The following is a 13,580-nucleotide window of genomic DNA, read 5'->3' as shown; positions in this document are numbered from 1 at the left end:
ATTTACAGGAAAAGATTTGAAATTTGCTGTATATTGTTTTCCATCCTCAACCAGACACCAAAATGTGTATAAAAACACTTAACCAAATGGTCTCATAGCTCAGGGGTTAGAGCACTGGTCTTGTAAACCAGGTGTCATGAGTTCACTGGGGCCTAATGCTTCATTGTTGTTACAGCTGCTAAAACTTAAGATGCAGCACCCTATATTGCAATACTCTGCTTTAGTACACTAAATGAGAAGATGATGAATATACACACTTGTATAGCCAAATTGGAAAGAGACATATCACATTCAGTCTAATCTATTGACTGGTTTCAAGAAAATATTTGTGTTATCTTTTATTGGACCAATTTCCTTCAAACTGATACTCCTAACATGGTTATTCACTATCATTATAAAATTAATATAAAAGATTTCCAATTATTTTACTTTAAAAAGAGCATTAAAGCACATATCAAGATGCATTGCATAGAGCAGATTTCATTTTGCTCAATTGATACCGATAGTTTGAACTGATACATAGGTGCCAATAGATATAACTGAAGGCAGATTTGAACATATAAGCATATATACTCTGCACCTGCAAGCAGACTCAGGGTAATGACCAGTAATGACTTCAAATAACTCTATAAAGATGTCTGGCTATAACATTTTGAAATAATTCCACCCTATGGATCCTAAAGTTGGAAAGCCATGGAAAGTATGACCAATTTTGTATCTGTATTATATACACTCCACACTAACATAAGAAAGCTCATTTTAAAATGTATTTAAATAATTTGATTCAAAGTGTCTACATTTGTAAAAAGTGGATTTTTGGACAAAGTGATATAATTAATAAAATCCAATGAGATATTGTATTTTATTTGCTAAAAAAATTTAGAATTGAATTACTTTTTACAGTTTTAGAATCATTTCTGTTCACCAATTTACATAGGTGTCTTCCACTACTTCTACATGTTTTCATAAATGTCCCCATAAATAATACAGTAAATGAGTCAACATGACAATAAATAGGACCAACTGAAAGAAAACAGTATACATAAGCCTACATTTTAAATTGTCAAATTAGTGTTAAAGTATAATGAAAACCAAAGTTGAAGTGTTCCTTTATAAGGCAGGAGGATAAAATATTTTGTTTTATGTTAACCTGGCCTCTCTCCTACAGCTCTTTAAGAAGCAAAGTAACACATTCCTAGTCCATTATAGATGACTACAACTACTTTGCCAATTTTTGTGACTGTCTTGATGCAATCTTGGTGTACCTTAAGATGACCATAAACACAACAATTGTAATTGAAAAAAGTACAGTTACCGGAAAAGATTTGAAATTTGCTGTATATTGTTTTCCATCCTCAACCAGACATCAAAATGTGTATAAAAACACTTAACCAAATGGTTTCATAGCTCAGGGGTTAGAGCACTGGTCTTGTAAACCTGGTGTCATGAGTTCACTGGGGCCTAATGCTTCCTTGTTGTTACAGCTGCTAAAACTTAAGATACAGCACCCTATATTGCAACACTCTGCTTTAGTATGCTAAATGAAAAGATGATGAATATACACACTTGTATAGCCAATTTGGAAAGACTCTTATCACATTCAGTCTAATCTATTGACTAGTTTCAAGAGCATAGTTGAAAATATTTGTGTAATCTTTTATTGTATCAATTTCCTTCAAACTGATACTGCCAGCATGGTTATTCACCATCTTTGTAAAATTAATATTAAAGATTTCCAATTATTTTAATTTAAAAAGAGCATTTAAAGCACATATCAACATGCATTACATAGAGCAGATTTCATCTTGCTCAATTGATACTGATATTTTGAACTGATATACATAGGTGACAATAGATATAACTGAAGGCAGATTTGAACATGTAAGCATATATACTCTACACGTGCAAGCAGGCTCATGGTAATTACCACAAATGACTACAAATAACTCTATAAATATGTGCGGCTATAATATTTTGAAATAATTCCACCCTATGGATCCTAAAGTTGGAAAGCCATGGAAACTTTGACCAATTTTGTATCTATATTATATACACACTAACATAAAACGGCCAATTTTAAAATGCATTTAAAGAATTTGATTCAAAGTGTCTACCAGGTATACCTCAATTATAGATATTGCATATATATCAGAATAGGCCATTTGTAAAAAGTGGATTTTTGGACAATGAGATACAATTAATAAAATCCAATGACATATTGGATTTTATTTGCTAAAAAAGTTAGTAACTGCTATGAATTACTTTTTACAGTTTTAGAATCATTTCTATTCACCAATTTACATAGGTGTCTTCCACTACTTCTACATATTTTCATAAATGTCCCCATAAATAATACAGAAAGGAATCAACATGACAATAAATAGGACCAACTGAAAGAAAACAGTATACATAATCCTACATTTTAAATTGTCATATTAGTGTTAAAGTATAATGAAAACCAAAGTTGAAGTGTTCCTTTATAAGGCAGGAGGATAAAATATTTTGTTTTATGTTAACCTGGCCTCTCTCCTACAGCTCTTTAAGAAGGAAAGTAATACATTCCTAGTCCATTATAGACGACTACAACTACTTTTCCAAGTTTTGTGACTGTCTTGATGCAATCTTGAAGTACCTTAAGATGACCATAAACACAACAATTGTAACTGAAAAAAGTACATTTACCGGAAAAGATTTGAAATTTGCTGTATATTGTTTTCCATCCTCAACCAGACACCAAAATGTGTATAAAAACACTTAACCAAATGGTCTCATAGCTCAGGGGTTAGAGCACTGGTCTTGTAAACCAGGTGTCATGAGTTCACTGGGGCCGAATGCTTCATTGTTGTTACAGCTGCTAAAACTTAAGATGCAGCACCCTATATTGCAATACTCTGCTTTAGTACACTAAATGAAAAGATGATGAATATACACACTTGTATAGCCAAATTAGAAAGAGACATATCACATTCAGTCTAATCTATTGACTGGTTTCAAGAAAATATTTGTGTTATCTTTTATTGGACCAATTTCCTTCAAACTGATACTCCTAACATGGTTATTCACTATCATTATAAAATTAATATAAAAAATTTCCAATTATTTTACTTTAAAAAGAGCATTAAAGCACATATCAAGATGCATTGCATAGAGCAGATTTCATTTTGCTCAATTGATACCGATATTTTGAACTGATACATAGGTGCCAATAGATATAACTGAAGGCAGATTTGAACATATAAGCATATATACTCTGCACCTGCAAGCAGACTCAGGGTAATGACCAGTAATGACTTCAAATAACTCTATAAAGATGTCTGGCTATAACATTTTGAAATAATTCCACCCTATGGATCCTAAAGTTGGAAAGCCATGGAAAGTATGACCAATTTTGTATCTGTATTATATACACTCCACACTAACATAAGAAAGCTCATTTTAAAATGCATTTAAATAATTTGATTCAAAGTGTCTACATTTGTAAAAAGTGGATTTTTGGACAAAGAGATATAATTAATAAAATCCAATGAGATATTGTATTTTATTTCCTAAAAAAAGTTAGAATTTAATTACTTTTTACAGTTGTAGAATCATTTCTATTCACCAATTTACATAGGTGTCTTCCACTACTTCTACATGTTTTCATAAATGTCCCCATAAATAATACAGTAAAGGAGTCAACATGACAATAAATAGGACCAACTGAAAGAAAACAGTATACATAAGCCTACATTTTAAATTGTCATATTAGTGTTAAAGTATAATGAAAACCAAAGTTGAAGTGTTCCTTTATAAAGCAGGAGGATAAAATATTTTGTTTTATGTTAACCTGGCCTCTCTCCTACAGCTCTTTAAGAAGCAAAGTAATACATTCCTAGTCCATTATAGACGACTACAACTACTTTGCCAATTTTATGTGACTGTCTTGATACAATCTTGAAGTACCTTAAGATGACCATAAACACAACAATTGTAATTGAAAAAAGTACATTTACCCGAAAAGATTTGAAATTTGATGTATATTGTTTTCCATCCTCAACCAGAAACCAAAATGTGTATAACAACACTTAACCAAATGGCTCCATAGCTCAGGGGTTAGAGCACTGGTCTCGTAAACCAGGTGTCATGAGTTCAACTCTCACTGGGGCCTAATTCTTCTTTATTGTTACAGCTGCTAAAACTTAATTTGCAGCACCCTATATTGCAATACTCTGCTTTAGTATGCTAAATGAGAAGATGATGAATACACACACTTGTATAGCCAAATTGGAAAGACACTTATCACATTCAGTCTAATCTATTGACTAGTTTCAAGAGCATAGTTGAAAATATTTGTGTAATCTTTTATTGGATCAATTTCCTTCAAACTGATACTGCCAGCATGGTTACTCACCATCACTGTAAAATTAATATTAAAGATTTCCAATTATTTTACTTTAAAAAGAGCAGTTAAAGCACATATCAACATGCATTGCATATAGAAGATTTCATTTTGCTTAGTTGATACCGATATTTTGAACTGAAACATAGGTGCCAATAGATATAACTGAAGGCAGATTTGAACATATAAGCATATATACTCTGCACCTGCAAGCATACTCAGGGTAATGACCAGTAATGACTTCAAATAACTCTATAAAGATGTCCGGCTATAACATTTTGAAATAATTCCACCCTATGGATCCTAAAGTTGGGCCATGGAAAGTATGACCAATTTTGTATCTGTATTTTATACACTCCACACCAACATAAGAAAGCTCATTTTAAAATGCATTTAAATAATTTGATTCAAAGTGTCTACATTTGTAAAAAGTGGATTTTTGGACAAAGAGATATAATTAATAAAATCCAATGAGATATTGTATTTTATTTGCTAAAAAAATTAGAAATTGAATTACCTTTTACAGTTGTAGAATCATTTCTAGTCACCAATTTACATAGGTGTCTTCCACTACTTCTACATGTTTTCATAAATGTCCCCATGAATAATACAGTAAAGGAGTCAACATGACAATAAATAGGACCAACTGAAAGAAAACAGTATACATAAGCCTACATTTTAAATTGTCATATTAGTGTTAAAGTATAATGAAAACCAAAGTTGAAGTGTTCCTTTATAAAGCAGGAGGATAAAATATTATGTTTTATGTTAACCTGGCCTCTCTCCTACAGCTCTTTAAGAAGCAAAGTAATACATTCCTAGTCTATTATAGACGACTACAACTACTTTGCCAATATTATGTGACTGTCTTGATACAATCTTGAAGTACCTTAAGATGACCATAAACACAACAATTGTAATTGAAAAAAGTACATTTACCCGAAAAGATTTGAAATTTGATGTATATTGTTTTCCATCCTCAACCAGAAATCAAAATGTGTTTAAAAACACTTAACCAAATGGCTCCATATCTCAGGGGTTAGAGCACTGGTCTCGTAAACCAGGTGTCATGAGTTCAACTCTCACTGGGGCCTAATTCTTCTTATTGTTACAGCTGCTAAAACTTAATTTGCAGCACCCTATATTGCAATACTCTGCTTTAGTATGCTAAATGAGAAGATGATGAATACACACACTTGTATAGCCAAATTGGAAAGACACTTATCACATTCAGTCTAATCTATTGACTAGTTTCAAGAGCATAGTTGAAAATATTTGTGTAATCTTTTATTGGATCAATTTCCTTCAAACTGATACTGCCAGCATGGTTATTCACCATCATTGTAAAATTAATATTAAAGATTTCCAATTATTTTAATTTAAAAAGAGCATTTAAAGCACATATCAACATGCATTGCATACAGCAGATTTCATCTTGCTCAGTTGATACTGATATTTTGAACTGATATACATAGTTGACAATAGATATAACTGAAGGCTGATTTGAACATGTAAGCATATATACTCTACACGTGCAAGCAGACTCATGGTAATGACCACTAATGACTACAAATAACTCTATAAATATGTGCGGCTATAATATTTTGAAATAATTCCACCCTATGGATCCTAAAGTTGGATAGCCATGGAAACTTTGACCAATTTTGTATCTATATTATATACACACTAACATAAAACAGCCAATTTTAAAATGCATTTAAAGAATTTGATTCAAAGTGTCTACCAGGTATACCTCAATTATAGATTTTGCATATATATCAGAATAGGCCATTTGTAAAAAGTGGATTTTTGGACAATGAGATACAATTAATAAAATCCAATGACATATTGGATTTTATTTGCTAAAAAAGTTAGAAATTGCTATGAATTACTTTTTACAGTTTTAGAATCATTTCTATTCACCAATTTACATAGGTGTCTTCCACTACTTCTACATGTTTTCATAAATGTCCCCATAAATAATACAGTAAAGGAATCAACATGACAATAAATAGGACCAACTGAAAGAAAACAGTATACATAATCCTACATTTTAAATTGTCATATTAGTGTTAAAGTATAATGAAAACCAAAGTTGAAGTGTTCCTTTATAAGGCAGGAGGATAAAATATTTTGTTTTATGTTAACCTGGCCTCTCTCCTACAGCTCTTTAAGAAGGAAAGTAATACATTCCTAGTCCATTAAAGACGACTACAACTACTTTTCCAAGTTTTGTGACTGTCTTGATGCAATCTTGAAGTACCTTAAGATGACCATAAACACAACAATTGTAACTGAAAAAAGTACATTTACAGGAAAAGATTTGAAATTTGCCGTATATTGTTTTCCATCCTCAACCAGACACCAAAATGTGTATAAAAACACTTAACCAAATGGTCTCATAGCTCAGGGGTTAGAGCACTGGTCTTGTAAACCAGGTGTCATGAGTTCACTGGGGCCTAATGCTTCATTGTTGTTACAGCTGCTAAAACTTAAGATGCAGCACCCTATATTGCAATACTCTGCTTTAGTACACTAAATGAGAAGATGATGAATATACAGACTTGTATAGCCAAATTGGAAAGAGACATATCACATTCAGTCTAATCTATTGACTGGTTTCAAGAAAATATTTGTGTTATCTTTTATTGGACCAATTTCCTTCAAACTGATACTCCTAACATGGTTATTCACTATCATTATAAAATTAATATAAAAGATTTCCAATTATTTTACTTTAAAAAGAGCATTAAAGCACATATCAAGATGCATTGCATAGAGCAGATTTCATTTTGCTCAATTGATACCGATAGTTTGAACTGATACATAGGTGCCAATAGATATAACTGAAGGCAGATTTGAACATATAAGCATATATACTCTGCACCTGCAAGCAGACTCAGGGTAATGACCAATAATGACTTCAAATAACTCTATAAAGATGTCTGGCTATAACATTTTGAAATAATTCCACCCTATGGATCCTAAAGTTGGAAAGCCATGGAAAGTATGACCAATTTTGTATCTGTATTATATACACTCCACACTAACATAAGAAAGCTCATTTTAAAATGCATTTAAATAATTTGATTCAAAGTGTCTACATTTGTAAAAAGTGGATTTTTGGACAAAGAGATATAATTAATAAAATCCAATGAGATATTGTATTTTATTTCCTAAAAAAAGTTAGAATTTAATTACTTTTTACAGTTGTAGAATCATTTCTATTCACCAATTTACATAGGTGTCTTCCACTACTTCTACATGTTTTCATAAATGTCCCCATAAATAATACAGTAAAGGAGTCAACATGACAATAAATAGGACCAACTGAAAGAAAACAGTATACATAAGCCTACATTTTAAATTGTCATATTAGTGTTAAAGTATAATGAAAACCAAAGTTGAAGTGTTCCTTTATAAAGCAGGAGGATAAAATATTTTGTTTTATGTTAACCTGGCCTCTCTCCTACAGCTCTTTAAGAAGCAAAGTAATACATTCCTAGTCCATTATAGACGACTACAACTACTTTGCCAATTTTATGTGACTGTCTTGATACAATCTTGAAGTACCTTAAGATGACCATAAACACAACAATTGTAATTGAAAAAAGTACATTTACCCGAAAAGATTTGAAATTTGATGTATATTGTTTTCCATCCTCAACCAGAAACCAAAATGTGTATAACAACACTTAACCAAATGGCTCCATAGCTCAGGGGTTAGAGCACTGGTCTCGTAAACCAGGTGTCATGAGTTCAACTCTCACTGGGGCCTAATTCTTCTTTATTGTTACAGCTGCTAAAACTTAATTTGCAGCACCCTATATTGCAATACTCTGCTTTAGTATGCTAAATGAGAAGATGATGAATACACACACTTGTATAGCCAAATTGGAAAGACACTTATCACATTCAGTCTAATCTATTGACTAGTTTCAAGAGCATAGTTGAAAATATTTGTGTAATCTTTTATTGGATCAATTTCCTTCAAACTGATACTGCCAGCATGGTTACTCACCATCACTGTAAAATTAATATTAAAGATTTCCAATTATTTTACTTTAAAAAGAGCAGTTAAAGCACATATCAACATGCATTGCATATAGAAGATTTCATTTTGCTTAGTTGATACCGATATTTTGAACTGAAACATAGGTGCCAATAGATATAACTGAAGGCAGATTTGAACATATAAGCATATATACTCTGCACCTGCAAGCATTCTCAGGGTAATGACCAGTAATGACTTCAAATAACTCTATAAAGATGTCCGGCTATAACATTTTGAAATAATTCCACCCTATGGATCCTAAAGTTGGAAAGCCATGGAAAGTATGACCAATTTTGTATCTGTATTTTATACACTCCACACCAACATAAGAAAGCTCATTTTAAAATGCATTTAAATAATTTGATTCAAAGTGTCTACATTTGTAAAAAGTGGATTTTTGGACAAAGAGATATAATTAATAAAATCCAATGAGATATTGTATTTTATTTGCTAAAAAAATTAGAAATTGAATTACTTTTTACAGTTGTAGAATCATTTCTAGTCACCAATTTACATAGGTGTCTTCCACTACTTCTACATGTTTTCATAAATGTCCCCATGAATAATACAGTAAAGGAGTCAACATGACAATAAATAGGACCAACTGAAAGAAAACAGTATACATAAGCCTACATTTTAAATTGTCATATTAGTGTTAAAGTATAATGAAAACCAAAGTTGAAGTGTTCCTTTATAAAGCAGGAGGATAAAATATTATGTTTTATGTTAACCTGGCCTCTCTCCTACAGCTCTTTAAGAAGCAAAGTAATACATTCCTAGTCTATTATAGACGACTACAACTACTTTGCCAATATTATGTGACTGTCTTGATACAATCTTGAAGTACCTTAAGATGACCATAAACACAACAATTGTAATTGAAAAAAGTACATTTACCCGAAAAGATTTGAAATTTGATGTATATTGTTTTCCATCCTCAACCAGAAATCAAAATGTGTTTAAAAACACTTAACCAAATGGCTCCATATCTCAGGGGTTAGAGCACTGGTCTCGTAAACCAGGTGTCATGAGTTCAACTCTCACTGGGGCCTAATTCTTCTTATTGTTACAGCTGCTAAAACTTAATTTGCAGCACCCTATATTGCAATACTCTGCTTTAGTATGCTAAATGAGAAGATGATGAATACACACACTTGTATAGCCAAATTGGAAAGACACTTATCACATTCAGTCTAATCTATTGACTAGTTTCAAGAGCATAGTTGAAAATATTTGTGTAATCTTTTATTGGATCAATTTCCTTCAAACTGATACTGCCAGCATGGTTATTCACCATCATTGTAAAATTAATATTAAAGATTTCCAATTATTTTAATTTAAAAAGAGCATTTAAAGCACATATCAACATGCATTGCATACAGCAGATTTCATCTTGCTCAGTTGATACTGATATTTTGAACTGATATACATAGTTGACAATAGATATAACTGAAGGCTGATTTGAACATGTAAGCATATATACTCTACACGTGCAAGCAGACTCATGGTAATGACCACTAATGACTACAAATAACTCTATAAATATGTGCGGCTATAATATTTTGAAATAATTCCACCCTATGGATCCTAAAGTTGGATAGCCATGGAAACTTTGACCAATTTTGTATCTATATTATATACACACTAACATAAAACAGCCAATTTTAAAATGCATTTAAAGAATTTGATTCAATGTGTCTACCAGGTATACCTCAATTATAGATTTTGCATATATATCAGAATAGGCCATTTGTAAAAAGTGGATTTTTGGACAATGAGATACAATTAATAAAATCCAATGACATATTGGATTTTATTTGCTAAAAAAGTTAGAAATTGCTATGAATTACTTTTTACAGTTTTAGAATCGTTTCTATTAACCAATTTACATAGGTGTCTTCCACTACTTCTACATGTTTTCATAAATGTCCCCATAAATAATACAGTAAAGGAATCAACATGACAATAAATAGGACCAACTGAAAGAAAACAGTATACATAATCCTACATTTTAAATTGTCATATTAGTGTTAAAGTATAATGAAAACCAAAGTTGAAGTGTTCCTTTATAAGGCAGGAGGATAAAATATTTTGTTTTATGTTAACCTGGCCTCTCTCCTACAGCTCTTTAAGAAGGAAAGTAATACATTCCTAGTCCATTAAAGACGACTACAACTACTTTTCCAAGTTTTGTGACTGTCTTGATGCAATCTTGAAGTACCTTAAGATGACCATAAACACAACAATTGTAACTGAAAAAAGTACATTTACAGGAAAAGATTTGAAATTTGCCGTATATTGTTTTCCATCCTCAACCAGACACCAAAATGTGTATAAAAACACTTAACCAAATGGTCTCATAGCTCAGGGGTTAGAGCACTGGTCTTGTAAACCAGGTGTCATGAGTTCACTCTGGCCTAATGCTTCATTGTTGTTACAGCTGCTAAAACTTAAGATGCAGCACCCTATATTGCAATACTCTGCTTTAGTACACTAAATGAGAAGATGATGAATATACAGACTTGTATAGCCAAATTGGAAAGAGACATATCACATTCAGTCTAATCTATTGACTGGTTTCAAGAAAATATTTGTGTTATCTTTTATTGGACCAATTTCCTTCAAACTGATACTCCTAACATGGTTATTCACTATCATTATAAAATTAATATAAAAGATTTCCAATTATTTTACTTTAAAAAGAGCATTAAAGCACATATCAAGATGCATTGCATAGAGCAGATTTCATTTTGCTCAATTGATACCGATAGTTTGAACTGATACATAGGTGCCAATAGATATAACTGAAGGCAGATTTGAACATATAAGCATATATACTCTGCACCTGCAAGCAGACTCAGGGTAATGACCAGTAATGACTTCAAATAAGTCTATAAAGATGTCCGGCTATAACATTTTGAAATAATTCCACCCTATGGATCCTAAAGTTGGAAAACCATGGAAAGTATGACCAATTTTGTATCTGTATTATATACACTCCACACTAACATAAGAAAGCTCATTTTAAAATGTATTTAAATAATTTGATTCAAAGTGTCTACATTTGTAAAAAGTGGATTTTTGGACAAAGTGATACAATTTATAAAATCCAATGAGATATTGTATTTTATTTGCTAAAAAAATTTAGAATTGAATTACTTTTTACAGTTGTAGAATCATTTCTGTTCACCAATTTACATAGGTGTCTTCCACTACTTCTACATGTTTTCATAAATGTCCCCATAAATAATACAGTAATGAGTCAACATGACAATAAATAGGACCAACTGAAAGAAAACAGTATACATAAGCCTACATTTTAAATTGTCATATTAGTGTTAAAGTATAATGAAAACCAAAGTTGAAGAGTTCCTTTATAAGGCAGGAGGATAAAATATTTTGTTTTATGTTAACCTGGCCTCTCTCCTACAGCTCTTTAAGAAGCAAAGTAACACATTCCTAGTCCATTATAGATGACTACAACTACTTTGCCAATTTTTGTGACTGTCTTGATGCAATCTTGAAGTACCTTAAGATGACCATAAACACAACAATTGTAATTGAAAAAAGTACAGTTACCGGAAAAGATTTGAAATTTGCTGTATATTGTTTTCCATCCTCAACCAGACATCAAAATGTGTATAAAAACACTTAACCAAATGGTTTCATAGCTCAGGGGTTAGAGCACTGGTCTTGTAAACCAGGTGTCATGAGTTCACTGGGGCCTAATGCTTCATTGTTGTTACAGCTGCTAAAACTTAAGATACAGCACCCTATATTGCAACACTCTGCTTTAGTACGCTAAATGAAAAGATGATGAATATACACACTTGTATAGCCAAATTGGAAAGAGTCATATCACATTCAGTCTAATTTATTGACTGGTTTCAAGAAAATATTTGTGTTATCTTTTATTGGACCAATTTCCTTCAAACTGATACTCCTAACATGGTTATTCACTATCATTATCAAATTAATATAAAAGATTTCCAATTATTTTACTTTAAAAAGAGCAGTTAAAGCACATATCAACATGCATTGCATATAGAAGATTTAATTTTGCTCAGTTGATACCGATAATTTGAACTGAAACATAGGTGCCAATAGATATAACTGAAGGCAGATTTGAACATATAAGCATATATACTCTGCACCTGCAAGCAGACTCAGGGTAATGACCAGTAATGACTTCAAATAACTCTATAAAGATGTCCGGCTATAACATTTTGAAATAATTCCACCCTATGGATCCTAAAGTTGGAAAGCCATGGAAAGTATGACCAATTTTGTAACTGTATTTTATACACTCCACACTAACATAAGAAAGCTCATTTTAAAATGCATTTAAATAATTTGATTCAAAGTGTCTACATTTGTAAAAAGTGGATTTTTGGACAAAGAGATATAATTAATAAAACCCAATGAGATATTGTATTTTATTTGCTAAAAAAATAGAAATTGAATTACTTTTTACGGTTGTATAATCATTTCTATTCACCAATTTACATAGGTGTCTTCCACTACTTCTACATGTTTTCATAAATGTCCCCATAAATAATACAGTAAATGAGTCAACATGACAATAAATAGGACCAACTGAAAGAAAACAGCATACATAAGCCTACATTTTAAATTGTCATATTAGTGTTAAAGTATGTCGAAAACCAAAGTTGAAGTGTTCCTTTATAAAGCAGGAGGATAAAATATTTTGTTTTATGTTAACCTGGCCTCTCTCCTACAGCTCTTTAAGAAGCAAAGTAATACATTCCTAGTCCATTATAGACGACTACAACTACTTTGCCAATTTTATGTGGCTGTCTTGATACAATCTTGAAGTACCTTAAGATGACCATAAACACAACAATTGTAATTGAAAAAAGTACATTTACCCGAAAAGATTTGAAATTTGATGTATATTGTTTTCCATCCTCAACCAGAAACCAAAATGTGTATAACAACACTTAACCAAATGGCTCCATAGCTCAGGGGTTAGAGCACTGGTCTCGTAAACCAGGTGGGGGCCTAATTCTTCTTTATTGTTACAGCTGCTAAAACTTAATTTGCAGCACCCTATATTGCAATACTCTGCTTTAGTATGCTAAATGAGAAGATGATGAATACACACACTTGTATAGCCAAATTGGAAAG

General features: G+C 31.7%; 4 non-coding genes across 4 annotated transcripts; all 4 read left to right on the top strand.

Moving 5' to 3' along the window:
• The first annotated feature begins 4,074 nt into the window (after positions 1–4,074).
• Positions 4,075–4,147, top strand: TRNAT-CGU (transfer RNA threonine (anticodon CGU)). Its single transcript has one exon. It is a non-coding gene; the product is annotated as a tRNA-Thr (tRNA).
• Positions 4,148–5,399: 1,252 nt separating this feature from the next.
• Positions 5,400–5,472, top strand: TRNAT-CGU (transfer RNA threonine (anticodon CGU)). Its single transcript has one exon. It is a non-coding gene; the product is annotated as a tRNA-Thr (tRNA).
• A 2,611-nt stretch (positions 5,473–8,083) lies between these two features.
• TRNAT-CGU (transfer RNA threonine (anticodon CGU)) lies at positions 8,084–8,156 on the top strand. The gene has a single exon. It is a non-coding gene; the product is annotated as a tRNA-Thr (tRNA).
• Positions 8,157–9,411: 1,255 nt separating this feature from the next.
• TRNAT-CGU (transfer RNA threonine (anticodon CGU)) lies at positions 9,412–9,484 on the top strand. Its single transcript has one exon. It is a non-coding gene; the product is annotated as a tRNA-Thr (tRNA).
• Positions 9,485–13,580: the final 4,096 nt, after the last annotated feature.

This window comes from Taudactylus pleione, unplaced genomic scaffold (genome assembly GCF_031769625.1).
Source record: "Taudactylus pleione unplaced genomic scaffold, aTauple2 ptg000109l, whole genome shotgun sequence".
Taxonomy (NCBI): Eukaryota; Metazoa; Chordata; class Amphibia; order Anura; family Myobatrachidae; genus Taudactylus; species Taudactylus pleione.
The sequence above is the reverse complement of the archived record's forward strand: the minus strand, read 5'-3'. Positions and strand labels throughout refer to the sequence as shown.